This window comes from Adiantum capillus-veneris, chromosome 14 (assembly GCF_014529385.1).
Source record: "Adiantum capillus-veneris isolate H3 chromosome 14, ASM1452938v2, whole genome shotgun sequence".
In the NCBI taxonomy this organism is placed as follows: Eukaryota; Viridiplantae; Streptophyta; class Polypodiopsida; order Polypodiales; family Pteridaceae; genus Adiantum; species Adiantum capillus-veneris.
Genome location: NC_140944.1, coordinates 41169953 through 41190058, shown reverse-complemented (window position 1 = coordinate 41190058; position 20106 = coordinate 41169953). Strand labels below are relative to the sequence as shown.

Below are 20106 nucleotides of genomic sequence, written 5' to 3'. Positions count from 1 at the left end.
GTATAAGTATGGTTATTAGTGTGGATGGAGTAGAGAATGGATTGCAGTCTATTCACTTTTGTAAAAGTTGTGGAAGTTTGCTATAGGAACATGTGGTATCATGCTTTTCTATAAGTTTTGTATTGCCCCATCTCTTTTCTTTCAATTACAGAAACCAACTCTCTTTTTCATAAAAGTTGAGAGATAGAGAGGCCTGCAAGAGGCTGATTACCATGGCACTAAGTGTTGGCTTGTGCTATGGGACATAAGGCTTTTAGTTAAGGCAATGCCGCACTAAGCGAGACTAGCTGCAAGCTCCTAGGTTGGTTGTTCCATGGGAGAAAATCCTAACATGGAGGATACCACTTGCGATGTTCCACTTGAATCTCCTTAACGTAAGCCTGCTGGAATATTTGATCAAGTGGATGCATCATCCTACCATAGCTAGACAATGAATGGCTATGAGCATGTCTCAAGTACAATTAGAGAAAGACGGTACAAGACGATACAAGCGTTTGCATATGTTATCCTTCATTGCCAAACGTGCTCACGCCATAAGCTCAAGAGGCTTGATGCATTCCTTCATCTTCCACAATTGTGGATGTTATGTACTAACTCAAACCTCTCTAAATGTTTGGTATATGGTTAGCCACTGGCAAGGTGGTAAAATCACTGCAACAGTCACCAAATTGAACTGAAACAGCAAACACTTGAACTTGGAAAGAGAGAACACCAGAAACGGGGAGTGGCGAAGTTCCACTTCCAAAAGCATGGGCCCCCAAGTCTAGAGTCCCTTTTGAATTTGTATATATATTAAACAATCCTCAGAGTATAACTATTGGGGAGTCACTGTGCAGATGTTCAACCATGCACCCAATCTCCCAAAAGAGGACTTCCAAGGCTCATGTTAATAGGCATTGAGGCCCGAAGGCAACTCTTACAAAAACGAGGCCCCCAAAAGTAATTCTGCTAAAAACAAGTGCTCAAAAAGGAAAGTGGTGCCCTCAAAAGCTCAGCAGGTAGCGCTTTTACAAATTGTTGCCAAAGAGCATTTCGCCGGTTGCCATGCCAGCCCCATTAAATGTGCCATGAGCCTCAACGGAAAACTAAGTGCCACGTCATTGTTTTGTACGCTCTCTCTTTGCCTTCCAGTTGATCGGGTACAACCATGCCATCATTCTATGTCAACAATCATTTGTATTAACTCTCCGGTAGGATCCGTCTTACATGCATGATATAGTTCAAGCCAAACACTGACATAAGACAACTTAAAGGTGTAAACATCTATCTGATTTCTCCTCCTATCATAGAGCATGACTGACTCACCCCTCTTTATCCTATCAAACACACCTTTAAACAGCTAATGTGAAATGTCGGATGAATTCTAAGAGTGAGGGAAAGATCCAATTTACAGGACACGTTACTCGAATGGTTCACAATATCAAGAACATAACTTTGAGCATGTGCTAGTGGGGAGTAATTTCGAGTCTTGGATATTTAAAGATATACTCAGCTCCGTGTGGAGCTTTCCAGGGTGTCTATAATGGTTCGCATAAAGGTGGCATGATTCATACCTTCCTTTGCAATCGTGAGCATTCCTTGTAGATCATGCAAAACGGATGGCATCTTGTTACTCGTGTGTGCATTCGAATCATGAATTCAGCTTTATACAAACTTGCACCTTCTTTTGGACAATGAAGATTAGTAGGGATGTCATAGCTATTGTCCATGCTATGCATGATAAAGGTGTTGATCTTGCTCCTCTTGTTTGGACACACATGAATTTAAGGTCATGGTGGCAAGTTTTCAACACCTATTGGTTTGGTTATGCCTATTCTAGGTTGATACTTGGTAGTTTCTAATTTTAGCTTTAGCTTACAACAGGATTTAAGAATTTGTTCTTTTTCTTTTGTTTGCGTGGTCATAAGTAGCCTAAATTCTAGGTTTAAGTCTGTTTCTACTTATCCTTGTTGTGATTGCTTAAAGTCGAGTACTTGTTCCAAACAAGTAAGCTTCGCTACTTTTTTTGTCTATAAACATTTACAAGAAATGAATGGTTTTGTTTTCATCTTTGTGGTTTGTGTCACAAGCTTGCGACGTGGCTTGACCCCAAGGGGGTTAGAGCCCTAATGGAAGTTCCTTACAATAGCAAACACCAGCCGAAAACCCTAAAGAGTGTTGACCGGCAAATAGTATGGATGCTTGGATTTTATGCGGAAGTCCATGTTGACATGGCAACTATATGGATCAGTTTGCGAATTGTGGAAGTAGCCCCATGGGCGCATGCTTTTCACGTGTGATGCGTTTGGAGGCCAAGCTTTTCATGCTTGATACTTTTAGGCCAAGGGCCTTTATATACGAACCTTTCTGACACTCTGCCGTTCAACGTGTGGCATGGAAGTTCCCATATGTCACAAACGGTGACGTGGCAACAGACTCGGACACACCCTGACATGTGGCAACCAGTACGGACGCCCAATAGCACGCTGACCTAATGCTAACGTGGCAGCCCGGAATCTGCGGTGCTTTTCACGCTGACAGTGCTGACTTGGTGTGCCGTATGGACTTCCGCTTTTCATGTTGACACATTGTACGGAATCCCTGGATTTGCGCTGAGATGCTTTTCGAGGCCTGATGCTTTAATTTTCAAAGCTTTTGAAACAATTGCTTTTAGTTTGAGAAGCTTTTAAGTTTAGGAGCTTTTGATTTTGGGGCTCTGCTTTTGGCATCCCTTGTAAGAATAAATGAGCCCTCAGGGCCTCGCTCTTCAGAGCATCTAGACGTTGAGTCTGAGAGCGGAGGACCCTACGGGAGTTGTACTTTGCTCAAAGATTAATATAAAAGAAATACTGAAAGGGGTGCTAGTCTTTGGGGCTAATCTCTCTAGGCACGGACGTCAGAACTACGCCGGGTCGTGTCGACCAAATCGAACTGTGATTTCAAAGTTGTGAAGTATTTTAAGTGATCCTCTCTTGTGTCGTGACAAAATCTAGACTTGGGGTGTCCAAGTTTGTTACAGTGGTATTAGAGCACGACCGATTTTTCTTCTACCGGGAAATCCGATCCTTTTCTCGTGACACTTATGGATTCCAACAGAGATCAATCGACTTCTTCTGCATCTGGGAATGCGAAAGGAGATCGCGGAGAAGATTCTCATGATCGAACAGAGGAAGAGTATGCCCACCTCGGCCTACTCACTACGAACTTGAAGAGATGGAACGTCGACAGCAGGTTGACGAGGCAACGAAGCAGATGATTAAATTTACTAAGGATCCCCAATTTGCAAAATTTTTGACCCAACAGAAGATGTCTGAAGTTCATACTTTGTGGCAAAAAACCACCCAGCCACCAATCAAACCGGCGATCAAGAAGCCTCCTACTCCAAGAATGTTTACTGAAGCAGAAATCCAGGATGCGGTCCAGGCCCGAATCAATCACATTCTGGATACAAAGAAGCTGATAGAAAAGCAATTGAAACAACGTAACAAGGGAACTAATTTCCTTGGTTACTTGGGGCAAAAATCCACTTTTGAAAACGCCAAAAAACAGAAGAAGTGCGTACGCTTTGAAGGATCGCCCAGTTCATCCTCATCTTTTGATAGCTCGGACACCTCATCTTCTTCTGATTCAAGTGATGTGGACAGGACGGAGAGAACACATGTTTTATGAAAAAAGAAAGCATTTTTACATAGCCAATCGATATGATTTTCTCGACGACAACGGCAAAAAGCCCAAAGAATTCAAAGAGGGAGGACAGACTGTAAAGTTTGAGCACTTTTCAGGGTTTCGAGATCCTCCCAAGGCTTTAGCCTTTTTCCAACAGTTTGACATAGCATTTTCTGGAGGCCACTATACAGAGCCCTCTAAGATCAGACAGGCGGCATCCTTTCTGAAAGGCAATGCACAGACATGGTGGTCCACTCTCCTGTTAAGGAAACAAGCGCCGACAAAGTGGTTGAAATTCAAGAAACTCTTTATTTCTTCATGGCTCACACAAGAATACGATCGAGATGTGATTACTGACTTGAACCATGTTCCCAAAATCTTTGGATTCTTACATTGAAAGATTTTGGAAAATTTTCTACTTGTTTCATCCTTTAAGAAGATCAAATTTAAGGAGCAGATTGAACGATTTTGTTGTGGGCTTCCCAAAAGAAATTCGAGATTATTTTCTCGCAAGGAAGTGCGAGTCTATACAACAGTTGATGAGACACGCGAAGTAGAATTTGCTATACATTCGGATAAATTGACTTACCCATCAGATGAACCTTCAACAACTCAGAGCAGAAACAATCGACGAAGAGATAGACGACCTTCACTGATAGAAGAGCAAAGAGATGAATATTTCAAAGCAAGAAAGTGTTTTGAATGTGGAGAACAAGGACATCGCTACAAAGTGTCCCAAAAGGGCACAAGAATCAGAATGATTGGCACATTGAAAGAACAGCAAGACGAGGCGATACTCGTCAGCTTTTTGAATTAGCATTATTTTGCTTTATGGATTTGTGAAACAAGACCTTTTTTTTGGAAGATGATTTTGAATTCTGAATAAAACTTATGTTTTTTGAAAGAATCTCTTAATTCTGGAAAAAGAGGAGGATTAAGAATGAGATGGAGCAATGACAGATCTTGAATGAACCTGATAACGAATCACGACTGATCCGATGAACATAGTGATGGATTGGGATCCCCACAAATGATTCTCGCACACGACAGTGCTTGAGGCGATAGATTCTTGCACACGACAGTGCTCGAGGTGAAAGATTTCTCGCACATGACAGTGCATGAAGCGAATGACTACTTGCACACGACAATGCTTGAGTCGGAAATAAGATAATAAAATAAAAAATCTCTATAGACATGATCGCAATATGGGATTAGTTAACTCGACATCAATGAAGTCCGGAATGGATCTAGATGTGATTACTAAATATATTGTTGGCAATCATGGTCTGAGATTTGGAATGAATGTTTCTGTGATTGATTTGTCATGTGATGTCCTATGATGTCAAGTGATGTCCTGTGATGTGACCGTCGATTGCTACATGTGCTAGATGTGTTGTGCCTAGTGCATCGGTACTAACAGTCAGTGTCTGCTAAGATATTTTATGGCCTCTGTCTGTTTTGCAGGCGTAATCGAGGGCGATTTGTAACAATCATGGACACTCCAAGTCAAGATTCTACCGTGACACAAGAGAGATTCACTTCAAAACAGATTACAATTCACAATTGATTCGACACGGCTCGGCGGAGTTCCGTGCCTAGAGATGTTGGCCCCAAAGACTGGCGCCCATTTCGGTATTTCTTTTTGTATTAATCCGTGTTCAAAGTACAAGAGAGTGGGAGGGTTCTCACTCTCAGACTCTGCGTCCAGATGCTCTAAGTTGTGAGGCCCTGCCCACCTATTTAAATGTTTACAAGGGATGCCCAAAAGCAGAGCCCCAAAAGCTGTTCTTTTAAAAGCTTTGTAAAAATAAAGCATCTATTCCCAAAAGCTTCCCAATTAGCTTGCGTAGATTTTCAACAGCACAAAAAGCTAATTTCCGTACACTGTCAGCGTGAAAAGCGGGGATCCGTACGGCCAGCCATGTCAACACTGTCAGCGGGATTTACGGCGCGAAATCTAGAAATCTGCCACGTTAGCATGTCAATGCTTTTTTCGGGTTTGTCTGTTAGCCATGTGTCCGGTCTGCTGCCCCACTTGATGCTAGGGCCATGCCACGTCACCGGTTTGTGACATACCTCCCTCTTGAAAGCATTATAATTGCCCTCGATTACGCCTGCAAAACAGACAGAGGCCATAAACTGTCTTAGCAGACACTGACTGTTAGTACCTACGCACTAGGAACAATACATCTAGCACATGTACCAATCGAGAGTCACATCATAGGACATCACTTGACATCATAGTTACCCAGAACGTTGAATGGCCGACGGGCCTCCTTGCGGAACGGGGGAACGGGTAGGTGTCCGGAACAGGAACGGTGCGAAACGGGAGGCTAAAAAACATTCAAATAATGCTATTTTTAGCGTTATGTGTTTGAATACAAGTAGTACTAGAGTGCTTTGACTCTAATACCCACAAAAAACACGATTCAAAGACCATTCAACATTTTTATGACTTGATTGGGATGTGCGGCGCCGCGGCCATGGATGATGGTACATACACAACATTGAACAAACACAACGCCCGTACACAATAATACATGTAATTACAGATTAGAGCTCTCAAATCATTGCAAGAGTAGAATATTTTTGCTTAATTCTGGCTAACAAGGCCTGCCAAGGCGCTACAAAAATACCAAAGGTGACATATACCATAATGAGAATCGAGACTACAAGGGGGCCAAAGGAGTGACCACAATACCAAAAGACTGAAGGTGACAAATACCATAAAGATGCTAGTAGCTACAAATGTCAAAGCGGGCAAGGGTCAAGCAACCATACAAAAAGGTAAGGATAATAGAAGTCCTAAAGTCGCAACTCTCGAGCCTAAAAACTAAAGACTCAAGAGCCACTAGCCTGAGTAGCCGGTTGTAAATCATGCACATCCTCCCATTCCTCATCAACGAGCTCTAGGCCCGACTCGATCTCAGCCACGGATGAAGTGCCTGGTGTCGGTGGCTGTGCATGTTCACCTGCTTGAGGAGCCTCTTGCTCTATCTCCCACTATGTAAAAGGATCTGTCTGTTTGCCTGTACTCTTGCAAAGTATTTTCAAATTTGCACTGACAAAGAGAAGATCATTTGCCTTCTCCTCTCGAAGCCGATTCCTCTTCTTGGAAGCAATGTGGCTAAGGGTACTCCACAATTGCTCCAAGCATGAGGTACTAACTGACTGACTGAGAATACGGATCGTCAATCTCTGAAGCTCAGGGCCATCATAGCCATTGTCCTCCCACCATAGCACTGAACCTATCTTCTTGCGATCAATTTGAGCATCTGGACTGCCAAATGACCACCGCATCTCTCTGTACCGTCTCAACTAATCTCTGACGATGGGTCGCCTATCTCTGTCAAGAACCATCTTGTTTAAGATCTCTGTAAATTGGTTCATGACTTCTCTATCTGTCTCTTGCCCTGCACCTTGGAACTATGGATCCACCATGTACGCTACCCCGTGTAAAGGAGAGGCATATGAATTCCACCTCGAGCTGCAAAGCGCATGGATCTCCTCATATCGCTCCGCGTTCGGCTCAAGCTGTGCAAGCTGCTCGATCATGCGGTCCATTGCCTCATAAATCTTGCCAATGCAAGGATCCATGCCATCCAGAACTCGAAGCAAATGAACCACCGGTTTTACCCGTGCATCTAGATTCTTGAGCTCCTGTCACGAGGACGTGGCAGTTATTAACCATGTCACAGAGATGTGGCAACTGCTAACCTTGGTTGTTGGTTTCTTTCCAATGGGGTTTATTTTATTTGTTTTGAGACCCTCTTTTTGAAGTAGCAAACGGTCGGACATTGTATGGCCAATGTGAACGGGAGATTCACCCGCAGACGGCAAGTGGTCGGCACTGGAATTCGTATGGTAAGAGGATGTCTAGGCTTAGAGCAAGATCATATAGGTCCCCCCGTCGCACTTAGCAAGTTGGTGGATACTAGGAAGTGAACTCAATTAAGGCGTAAAGTCAAGGTGGGACTACCAACAAAAAGTATCCGACAGTTGGGCCACATTGCATTTTTGGATGCGGTCCCAATGAGGATAGATGGTCAGAAGACCAGTGGGAGCCCAACGGAAGCATCTCCTAAAAGTTAGGGAACTGCTATTTTGGGCCACGAAATGTGTTCGCGTCATTACCTTCAGTATGACTAGGGGAACACTTTACAACTCTGCCGCGAAGTCAACTGACGCACCAGTTGAGATATTTTTAGCAAGGAAAGCCCAAACTCGGAAACTGGGCGACGTGTCAGCTTGTGAACGATTCTGCCACTCTGGGAGGAAAAACGAGCTGCATATCAACAAAGGGGGCGCCATTTTCAGCCACAGGCGGATTGCAACAGGTACAGAAGCTATGGAATGCTTACCTTGCCCTCTATGCACAGTATGGTGACGGGAGTGATGCCCCGCACGCTACATACTGCTCTCTTTCTCCCCTACGTGCAGTTATGTGATGCCCCACAAGAGGGCTACTCATTTGACTGATGTACAGTTGTGTGGGTTCATGCTTTTGTGCTGAGGCAAGAGCCTCCGTGAGCAGGAACAGGGGTAGCTAACTGCTGCTCCAAAGCAGGCACTGGTGAGGGTCATAACCTCACCGTACAGGTGCAAAATCAGCGCTGTGTATGCGCTGTAATTTGACTGTTTTTCAGCCATACGGACGCCAGGATCATTGGGAATCGTGCCCCACTGGCAAAGGACAGTTAGGGGACTGTTTGGGGCTGAAAACAGGGCAAAAACCAGTAAATACAGCGTGCTGAATTTACTGTTTTTGGACAGGAATCAGAGGGTATACGACAGTGCAAGCGAGTTCCAGCAGGGGAATTGGTTTCGCGCAAGTTTTGGGGCTGTTATGCTGCCGAAATTTGGCCAAATCAAATGGTATCTAGGTGGATACACGTGAAGGATTCCCAGGACCTTACCTTGTAATTTACCCTCCTAAAGAATAAAGAAATACCGAAAGGGGCGCCAATTTTGGGGCCTACAGGTTGTCGGCGTCTGCTCGGAGCATTCTAGCTTCCGAGCCGTGTGTGTGATGAAGTGTTAATTCTCGTTACAGGTCTCCTTTGCAAAGTGCTCTGTGTGTGTGTTTAAGTAAAGAATTTCGGGTGAAAGCCAACGCCTACCGCCCTACGGGCCGGTTTCATGGTTCCATTGCCGGGATATCAATCACTTTTTGGAAATGATGAGCGACGCGAATTTTGTTTTTTTTTATATAAAAAAAGAAAAGACTCTCTAAAGAGAGAGAGAGGACTACTGCTTTTGATTTTAAAAGCTTTTGGGGCTCTGCTTTTGGGCATCCCTTGTAACCTTTAAATAAGTGGGGAGGGTCTCACTTCTGAGAGCATCTGGACGCAGAGTCTGAGAGTGAAACCCTAACCGCTCTCTTGTACTTTGATGATTGATTAATACAAAAAGAAATACCGAAAGGGGCGCCAGTCTTTGGGGCCAATATCTCTAGGCACGGAACTCCGCCGGGCCAATGCAAATCTATTGTGATCTGTGAATTGTTTTGAAGTGGTTATTTGGTGCTGTCGCGGTTGATTCTTGACTTGGAGTGTCCAAGTCTGTTACAGTGGTATCAGAGCACGACCGATTTCTCTTCTACGGGAAATCCGATCCCCGATTTTTTTTCCGCGGCACCTATGGCTTCAGGCAATGATCAGTCGACTCCCTCTGCATCTAGAGATGCGAGCTGGGATCACAACGAAGATTCAGACAGAGTATAGCCCGCCTAGGCCTACTCAGGCGGAGCAGCAAGAGATGGAGCGTCGTCAATTGATAGGCGATGCAACAAAGATGATGCTCAATTTTGCCAAGGACCCGAAGATGGCAAAATATATGAACCAGACCTCTTTGGAAGAGGTACACATGGAGTGGCAGAGAACCACAACACCACTCCCGAAACCCGCTCTCAAGAAACCTTCTGCCTCCAAGAAAATATACGGAGAAGGAACTGGAGAACGTGGTTGATGCATGGATTGCTCAGCTTTTCGATGTGCAAAAGAAAGGCAAAAAGCACGGCAAAAAGCAGAAGAAAGGTACTGACTTCCCGGGATATTTGGGTTGTCGGTCAACATTTGACAAGGCAAAGAAAGAGAAGAAGCGTGTTCGATTTGAAGGAGTACCCAGTTCTTCTTCTTCTTCTTCTTCTCATAGCTCTTCTAGCTCCTCGGATTCGAGCGAAGAAGACAGAAAAGGTAAAAAGCAAAGCAAGAAACAAAGCTTCGGAAAGGGCAAGAAAAAGGCAAAGAAGGCTACATCTCGCTCAGAGACTGACAGTTCTATTGAGGACTCGTCTACAGACAGCTCAGATTCCGATGACGGAAAGTTTTATGCGAACAAGAAGAATTTTTACAAAGCCAACCAGTATGACTTTCTCGAAGATAAAAGCAAGAAAGTCCGAGAGTTTAAGGAAGGTGGCCACTCGATCAAGTTTGATACTTTTTCAGGATACTCGGATGCTTCGAAGGCTTTGTCTTTTTTTTCAACAGTTTGACATCGCTTTCGCGGGAGGACGCTATTCAGAGCACTCCAAGATTCGGAGAGCTGCCTCTTACTTTAAGAGGAATGCTCTTACTTGGTGGTCCACGCTTCTTTTCAATAAGACTGCGCCAGTTAAATGGCTGAAATTTAAGAAGCTTTTTATTTCTTCTTGGTTGACGCAAGAATATGAACGAGATATACGAGCTGCTTGGAACCATCTTTGGATGACCAAGAAAGATACAATCAATGCTTATTGTGAAAGATTCTGGAGCTCTTTTCTACCCGCCTCTTCATTCAAGAAGATCTCGTTCAGAGAACAGATTGAGCGGTTTACCTTGGGTCTACCTACAGAGATCCGAGATCACTGCTTGGAACAAAAGTCAGCTTCTATTTAGGAGTTGATGAGTCATGCGAAGCGGGGCTTTGCCATTCACTTTGGCAGTCTGACCTACCCAACAGATGAGGCCATGACACAACGAGCCGAACAGACTTCTGGGAATGAAAGTAGAAAGAAAAAAGAGCAACCCAGAGAAAAAGGATGCACGACCCAAGCTTACTCCTGAGGAGAGAGCTCGCTTCATCAGAGAGGGGAAGTGCTTTGGATGCGGGGAACATGGACATATCTCCGCGAAGTGCCCTTAAAAGGCACAGAAAGAACAGAATGATAAAGATGACCACAGGTCTGAGAGTTAGAGAGCAGCTGAGGAATGTGGCAGAAAAGGCAGATAGAAAAGCAGAACTAGTACCACATGGCGTGGGACTTGCACCGAATCAAATGAATGAAAGTACAAACTTTGTCGCTTTTTGGGGCAAAGTGAAGGATCAGGAAGCTCTTTTGAAGGAGCCAAGGCCAACTTCTTTTCACTTGGAATTGGCGGCTCGATTTGGAATTACGCCCGACAGACTGACGCCAAAGGCGGAGGTAGTTCGACTGGCAGATATTGCCATTACACCGAGCATTGGCAAACTTTGTTTGCAATGACAGGGGTGTTCAAGGCACGCGAGTGACGTTCTACTCAGGATCCCTTAGTACCACAAGAACTACGCCGTGGTTGACTACCGGGCCGAGAAAGCGACTTTGATAAATGAAGGGCTTAGAGATTGTACTTGATGAACTTCAGTTTCTTACTCATTCTTTTGGAAGAGAACTGAACGATGGATAAAGGTTGAATATGTTTTGACCCGATCAAAAGAACGCCAAGATTTTTCTCCACACTCATGCCGATTGCTTTTCAGAGGGCCTGAAGATCAAACCATTGATCTGATATCTAGAAGCACGCCACCGAATCGGCCACCTTATCGTGTGAGCCGAGTACAGAATGAAAAGATTATGAACCCAGTGAAAGACCTCTTGGAAAAGGGTCTTGTCCAACCTAGTACTTCACCATATTGCTCTCCAGTGTTGTTGGTTTTGAAGAAAGACGGATCTTGGAGAATGTGCAGCGATTATAGCACTCTCAACGAAATCACCATCAAGAACAGATTTCTGATTTCTAGGATCGATGATATACTCGACAGGTTACAGGGATCCTCGTGCTTTAGCAGGATTGACTTGAAGAGTGGATATCATCAGATCAGGATAGCGCCAGGAGATGTCTACAAGAGTGCTTTTCGGACGACTTTTGGGTTACTTGAGTTTTTGGTGATGCCTTTTGGCTTAACCAATGCTCCTGCGAGATTTAACCGGATGATGGACAGGATTTTTCGAGAGTACAGGCTATTTGTTGGCACTTTCTTTGACGACATTATTGTTTTCTCCAAGAATGAGGCAGAACACAGAGATCATCTGCTTCAAGTCTTTCAGGCATTACGAGAGCACACGTTAGTGATTAATGCAAAAAGAAAAGTGAATTTTTCCTACCAGAGACACTTTTTTGGGACACATTGTGTCAGCAACAGCAGGAGTGCAAATGGACCCGGCCAAGATAGAGACTATCCGTGATTGGCCCGATTTGAGGAATGTCCATGAAGTTAGAAGCTTCTTAGGACTGTACAGGCGGTTCATACGAAAGTTTGCAGAGGTTGCTTCCCCTTTGCATGCCTTGATACAAAAAGGAGTACCTTTTTCGTGGGGACCCGCAGAGGTGACTGCCTTTCGGACATTGAAAGAGAAATTGACTACAGGACCAGATTTGACTTTGTCGGACTTGCAGAAGTCATTTGAAGTATTTTGTGATGCTTGTGGTCGTAGTCTGGGTGCGGTCTTGATGCAAGAAGGCCATGTCATAGCTTACGAGAGCCGTTTGTTCTCTAGGCCGGAGATGACAGCACAGATCTATGAGAAAGAGCTTTTGGCGGTTATCCACGCTCTTACTCAGTGGCGGCATTACCTACTCGGAGCGGATTTTACTGTCTTTACAGACCATCAGAGTTTGCGCTACTTCTTGTCACAGAAGCAGCTTTCGGAAAAGCAGATGCGGTGGGCGAACATCTTGTCACAGTTCCACTTCCAGATTGTCCATGTGAGGGACAGAAGAATGTGGTGGCAGATGCTTTGTCTCGAAAACCGTTGGTTCTGGCTATTTCCGCGATACATCATAGGAGCTTTGAGGATATGGTCGATCAGTATGCCACAGATACAGATTTTGCAGATATTTTCACACGGATACGGGATGGGGAGACAGTAGCGGGATACTCCCTTCGGGAAGGCTACTTGATGAGAAAGACTATGTTGTGCGTTACACAGCCGTTGAGGGATAAGGTTATGGCTGAATGCCATTGTCCACCTTTTACGGGTCACCGCGGCATTGCTACCACCATGAAAGGGGTAGAGAGATACTTCTTTTGACAATGACTCAAGAAGGATGTGGAAGAGTTTGTGCACAGTTGCTTGGTATGCCAGAAGGTCAAGTTTGACAGGCATAAGGCAAAGGGATTGTTACAACCTTTACCCATACCCACCCACCCCAGGGAAAATATTGAAATGGATTTCATTTTTTTGATCTCTCAAGAACACAGAAAGATCACGATGATTTTCCGATTACATGGCACGTATGAGACGATTGTCTCCGACAGAGACCCCAGATTTATGAGTTTGTTTTGGAAGGCAATTTGAGAGAACATTGGCACGCAGTTGCAGTTCTCGTCATCGTTCCACTTGTAGATTGACGGGCAATTTGAGATTGCCAATTCAGTGATTTTAGATTTATTGAAGTCTTGTATCTCGGATCAGAAGACTCAATGGGAAAAGAACTTACCTTTGGTGGAATTTGCCTACAATAACACGATACACTCTTCGACTGGGAAGACGCCATGTGAGGTTGTTGAAGGTGCTGCGAAGGTTCCACCCTTCCTGAGCACGAAAGATAAGATCTTTGAAGCGGATGAATATTCGCGAGATTTGGATACGGCTTTTGCCAAGGTTCACGAGACTTTGCAGGAGTCTCACGAACGATAGAAAAAGGCATCAGATCGCCATCGTCGCGACTTGAAACTGAAGGAGGATGATTGGGTGCTCTTACTTTTGAGAAGGCACGCCTAAGAAAGAAAAAGGGAAAGGAGAGGCTTTTTCCAAAGCTTAGTATGTGATACTACGGACCTTTCCAGATTATTGAAAAGATAAATGATGTCTCCTTCCGATTGAACGTGCCAGATATTTGGAGGATTCATAATGCATTGCATGTGTGTCTCTTGAACCCTGCTAAGGGTGATGTGCCTGATGATGGGGAGCCTGATGAGCAACCCGAAGTGGAAGAAAACGAGGAGATCCTTGTTCCTGAACAGATTTTGGTACATAACGATACGAAGAAAGGTAAAGTCTGAAGGCGGTTGTAACCGGCCTGTTCAATCCAAAAAGGGCGGTAGACTTTACTTTAAACCTTGATTTAGCTTTCACCCATTATTAGTCGTCTATTTTACCTGTACTTTCAAGACACAACAAAGGGGAGAGGGATACAGGCTGCTAGATTGCACCTGTATGAGTAGACAGACACCAGATTGGCCCCTAACTTAGGCGCCCCTTTCGGTATTTCTTTATTGTTCAAAAGAGGGAATAAACGCTGTGGTTCCTACAAGCTGCCCCGCACAAACTCGGCTGAATTTCCACTGTTCCAGCCCGATTTCGGCAGCATAACTGTACTAGAACCCTTCACGGTCAGTATTCCCACGCATTGACCGACTTTCCCGACGCATACGGGCACTTTGCAAAACCTGGCGAGAATCTGCAGCACGCTGAATTCTCTGTTTTCAGCCCTGAAAATGCTCCAGATCGCCTGTACAGCGGTCCCCTTGCGTCCCCGAACCTCCTGGGGGTATTAGGGTCCGTTTAGGGCCAAAACCCTAAACCTGCAAAAATACACAGCAGGCTGTAATTCACTGTTTCGGGCTCCGTTTCGCGTGCCGGTCGCATCCCTAGCAAGTCCTCGAGCTCCCGCACCTGTAGGGCTACTTGCCCTTTGAATCGGACGAGATTTCTGGCGTGAAACCTCTCCGAATTCACCTGTACCTGCGGGGGGATTAGCCGCTAGCTAATCCAGTACCTGTGCAAGAGGCTCTTGCCTCGGCAATCGCGCATGAACCCACACAACTGTACATTGGTCAAATGAAGAGCCCACTAGAGGGGCATAACATACTGCCAAAGGGGAGAGAGAGGGCAGTGCGTAGCGTGCAGGGCATCACTCCTGGCACCGCACTGTGCATAAGAGGGAAAGCAAGCACTCCATAGCTCTTAACCTGTGACAGAGACTTGCAAAATGAGCCTCCCAGCTATAAATCACGTTTTTGCCTTCTCTATAAGTAGTAAACTGGCCTCAGAGTGCCAAGTGTCACTCATTTGTGCATTTTCCCGCTTTAGACCCTCGGGTCTAAAAATATCTCACCTGCAGCCTCTGTTGACTTGGCCACAGAGTAACAAAATGATCCCCATGTCAAACTGCACGTAATGACGCGAAGACATTTTCAGGTCCCAAAATAGCAGTTCCCTAAATTTTAGGAGATGCTGCCATTATATCTTTCTAGGTCATCCGACCCTCTTTGTACACTGCGGCCACATCCAGAACTGAAATGTAGCCTCTGTAGCAAAGGATTCCACTTTGGCTAGTCAATGACCCCACTTGGCTAACCATAGTCCTTGTCCAACCTTAGTGCTCTCTTGCCCTCAGGCCTGGACTCCCTCTGGACAGTTCCACACTAGCTATGCAATGCAGGGCAGTTAGATTTCCCGAGGGGTGTTTCCAAAAAGTGAAAGTAAATAGATAATAAGAAAGAAATCAACAAAAAGGATAGATAGTAGTCACACGCTGGTGACATACCCCCCTCTTGAAATCTCAAACGTCCTCGTTTGCATCTATGTCGTACATGCTTACTGTCAACACTGATGTATTCAACACCTGTCGACACATATACGACACATACATGCTCATTGTCAACCCTGGTGTATTCAACACCTCGTCGACTCATGTATTGCCTGCGTGTGAACCCTGTCCCAATGACATAGTGGTAGCTTCGCACTCTGCCATTGCTTTGAGTCACTAACTTTCCAATGACAAAATGGTAGCTGCACATTTTGCCACTGTCTTATAGTACACGTTGGATCCCGTAACACTTTCGAGCATACCCAAACCGACAGTTTAAGAATGCAGTTACACATGTACTCTTTAATAGAAGCAATCACTGTATCCTTGACAGACTGACAAGAAATACTCACTTCTATAGCACTAACCAAACTTTTGGACATTCCATAAGAGCAATTGCCAAACTGACAATCTGTACAGCTCTAACATTCATGTAACAGGTATTTGATTTGAGCTCACTTTAAATACCTTGTACATCATTTGTTTCAGAAGCCATTGTCACACTGACAATCCATGTAGCTTTGAAACTCAAGGGGTCAAGGTAGGTTGCAAATCGAAGGCTTCCAGGTAAAGTGATAACACAGTTGGTGACTCTGCAAGTTCACCTTCTTCCATCCACTTAGCATCCATTGGTGGATAGTTTCTGAACTTTACCAAGTAACGCCTAGCAACCTTGCCTTTCACTTTCCTTTCTTTGTGTGCCAAAATCTGTTCAGGGACCAAGATCTCGTCAAGTTCCTCGACTTCCGGCTGATCTTCAGCTGGTATATCTTCTGGCACATCACCCACATAGGGTCTGAGAAGACTCACATGAAACGCATTGTGAATCTTCCAACTGTCAGGCAATTTCAGCCTATATGCAACATCACTGATTATGTCGCATACTTGAAAAGGCCCATAGTAACGCATGCTGAGCTTTGGAAAGAGTCTTTCCTTGCCCTTCATCTTCTTTAACCTTGCCTTTTCAAACCGTAGAAGCACCCAATCACCAAGTGAATATACCACTTCACGACGGTGACGATCAGCTGCTTTCTTTTGCTTTGCCTGAGTCCTTTCTAAGGCCACTTTGACCTTCTTGTACATTTCATCCATGTCTTGAACATACTTATCTGCTTCAAATATCTTGTCCTTTGTATGCAGTATGGGAGGAACTTTCTTGCCACCTTCAACTATCTCAAAAGGTGCCTTGCCAGTTGATGAATGCACTGTATTATTGTATGCATACTCCACCAATGGCAAATACTGCTCCCACTTTCCTTTATGCTCTGACACATAGCACTTCAGCAGATCTAGGACAGTAGAATTTGCCTCTTCTGACTGCCCATCTGTTTGAGGATGAAATGACGAAGAGAATTTGAGCGTGGTACCCATATTCTCAAACAAGCCTCTCCAGAACAAACTAGTCATGCGTGGATCACGGTCGCTAATAATTGACTGTGGCATGCCATGATACTTGAAAATATTGCTCATAAACAAGCGTGCCATCTGATCTGGCTTTATCTTCTTCCTGACAGGAATAAAATGAGCCTGTTTGCTGAATCTGCAAATAATGGTCCAAATACCATCATTTCCTGTCTGGGTTCTTGGAAGATCAAAGATAAAATCCATAGCAATACTTTCCCATGGTTTATCTGGAATAGGTAGTGGTTGCAATAACCCTGGTGCCTTTTGCCTGTCAAACTTGACCTTTTGGCATATTAGGCATTCTCGCACAAATGCATCCACATCTCTTCTCAATGTAGGCCAATAGAAGAATGTCTCAACCGCTTTAACTGTAGCATCGATACCACGATGCCCTGCATACGGTGGGACATGACTCTCTTCCATAACTTTGCGTCGCAATGGCTTTGTGACACACAATCTGCCATGCATCATCATGAACCCCTCTTTAAGAAGATAGTGTTCATGACGTTGTCCATCCATTAGTTGCTCGAAGACCCTTGCAAAATCTTCATCATTTGCATACTGTTCTCTCATATCATCAAGTTCATGATGATAAGGAATCGACACAGCTGAAATTTGTGGCTTCCTTGACAAGGCATCAGCCACAACGTTCTTCTTGCCTTCCACATGCACAATCTGAAAATGGAACATGGACAAGATATTTGCCCATCGCATATGCTTCTCAGATAACTTTGTCTGTGTCAAGAAGTATCGCAAGGTCTGATGGTCCGTTTGGACAACAAAGTCTGCACCTAGCAGGTAGTGTTTCCAACTTAAGAGCACATGAATCACAGCCAGTAATTCTTTCTCATAGACCTGCATGGTCATCTCTGGCCCTTGCAAAATTCTGCTCTCATAGGCTACTACCCTGCCATCTTGCATTAGCACAGCACCAATGCTACTACCGCAGGCATCACACTGGACCACAAATGACTTCCTAAGATCTGGCAACACAATGACTGGATCTGAAGTCATCTTTTCCTTTAAGAGATTAAAAGCTGAAATCTCTTTCTGTGTCCATCTGAAGGTGACTGCCTTCTTTTGAAGAGCATGTAAAGGTGAAGCAATCTCAGCGAAATTTCGAATAAACCTTCTGTAATAGGAGCATAGTCCCAAAAAGCTTCGGACATCATGCACCGTCTTCAAATTTGGCCATGACTTGATCGCTTCAACTTTTGCAGGATCCATTCTGACACCATCCTTTGAGACAATGTGTCCCAGAAAGTGAATCTCTTCCAGAAAAAACTCACTTTTCTTTGCATTGATGAGCAACCTATGACTGCGTAGCTCTTTGAACACAATGGCCAAGTGATGCCTATGCTCCTCTTCATTCTTTGAGTAGACTATCATGTCATCAAAGAACGTACCAACAAACTGCTGGTGTGGACGGAAAATTCTGTCCATCATCCTATTAAACGTAGCAGGAGCATTTGTGAGACCAAAGGGCATCACTAAAAATTCGTAAAGGCCAAACGTCGTTCTAAAAGCAGTCTTGTGCACATCCTCTGATCTAATGCGGATCTGATGGTACCCACTCTTTAGATCTATCCTGCTAAACATAGCTGCTCCTTCTAATTTGTCCATAATATCATCAATTCTAGGTATAGGGAACCTATTCTTGATGGTATTCTTGTTCAGTGCACGGTAGTCGATGCACATACGCCATGAGCCATCCTTTTTCTGCACCAACAACACTGGAGAACAGAATGGAGATGAACTGGGCTGAATCAGCCCCTTTTCTAACAACTCCTGTACTTGGCCCATTATCTCTTTCTGCTGAGCCGCACTAACCCTGTACGGAGGCTTATTTGGTGGGCTACAGCCTGGCACCAAATCTATCGCATGGTCCTCGGGTCTCTCTGGCGGTAATTGAGACGGTAATGAATCGGAAAAACAGTCACTATACTGTTGTAAAAACATTGACCTTTCTTTATCTAGCACAGATAAATTTGATTCATCACAATCTGACACTTCACGTGCAAAAACCAAGTACGCAGAAAGATGCTTTTTCATTACAGAAGTAATAGCAGAAGCTGATACAGTAGGAATAGACTCCCCTTTAAGCTTTACATCCAGAATATGAGTCTTTCCCCTGCTCTGTACAGTGATCTTTTTGTTGTAGGCATCCATGATTCCCTGTACACGAAACAACCAAGGAATACCTAACAACACATCACATCCGTCCAGTGGCATGATGTAAAATTCTTCAGCATCTACATAGGACTGGATATGTAGACGCAACTTTCCAATGATGGGTGTCACAGCCTCTGTATGGCCAGGACATGCCAAACCTGCCTCTGCTGTATACCCCATCTCTTCAGGTCTGATTCCCAACTTTGAAGCCAATTCTGGGGAAATAAAGTTGGCTTTGGCACCTGGATCAAAGAAGATAAGCACTGTTTGATCCCTGACCTTTCCCCATGCTCTGCAAAGCTCACTTGCATCCGAATTTGGCTTATCGCCCACCATATCTGGCACTAGACCAGCCATGGGCTTCTTTCCCTTCCTGTCCTCCTTGTCTTCAGAATCAGCTGGCCTTTTCTTTGTAGGACAGTTGTAAGCAATGTGGCCAGGCTGCTCACATATAAAGCATTTGTTCTCTGTCCTCAGGACCTTCTTTTGCTCTTCTGACTTGCGAGGAAAACGTCTTTTCCATTTCTTTGCTGGTCCTTTTTCTGATTCAGCCGTAGCTTTGTCTTTCCCTGCGTTGGCCGACTCCTGAGTCCCTTTAGGAGCCTCATTGGGAACGTGCTTCTTGGCTGAATTTTTCTTGCCTGATCCTGCCTTGACGCCAGTGTTAAATTCACAATCTTCTCCCTTGAGCAAACCATTGCCAGTGTTTGCTACCTCGATGAGCTGCGTCAAAGTAGTGACTTTTGTCTTCGTGCAGTATTTTCTCAATCCTTTGGGTAGGCCACAACAGTATTTTTCAATCTGTTCTGTCAATGGCACAAACCTATAGGAAGTTACTGGAAGTAGAGCTTTCCAAAACTTCCGATTGTAATCATCCAGATTTCTGCAAGTGGCAGCATTAAGCTGGTGCCATTCTGTCATGACATCTGCTTCGAAATCATCAGATAACCATGCTGCTGCAAAAATCTGCTTGAAGTAAATCCATGTGGACGGAGCTTGCCCTTGAAGCAATAAAGTTGTCCACCATTGTCCCGCATTCCCTGTCAAGAAAGTGGCTGCCTTGCGGACCTTTGAAGCCTCTGTAAAGTTTCCCCCTGCATAGGCCTTGTCAAAC

The 20106-nt window shown here is 44.6% G+C and overlaps 1 protein-coding gene across 1 annotated transcript in view; it reads left to right on the top strand.

The window, feature by feature from the left end:
- The window catches only part of LOC147442257 (cytochrome c oxidase subunit 5b-1, mitochondrial-like), a 42753-nt gene that overhangs the window by 1612 nt on the left and 21035 nt on the right, over nucleotides 1-20106 (top strand). The gene's annotated exons all lie outside the window — the stretch shown is intronic.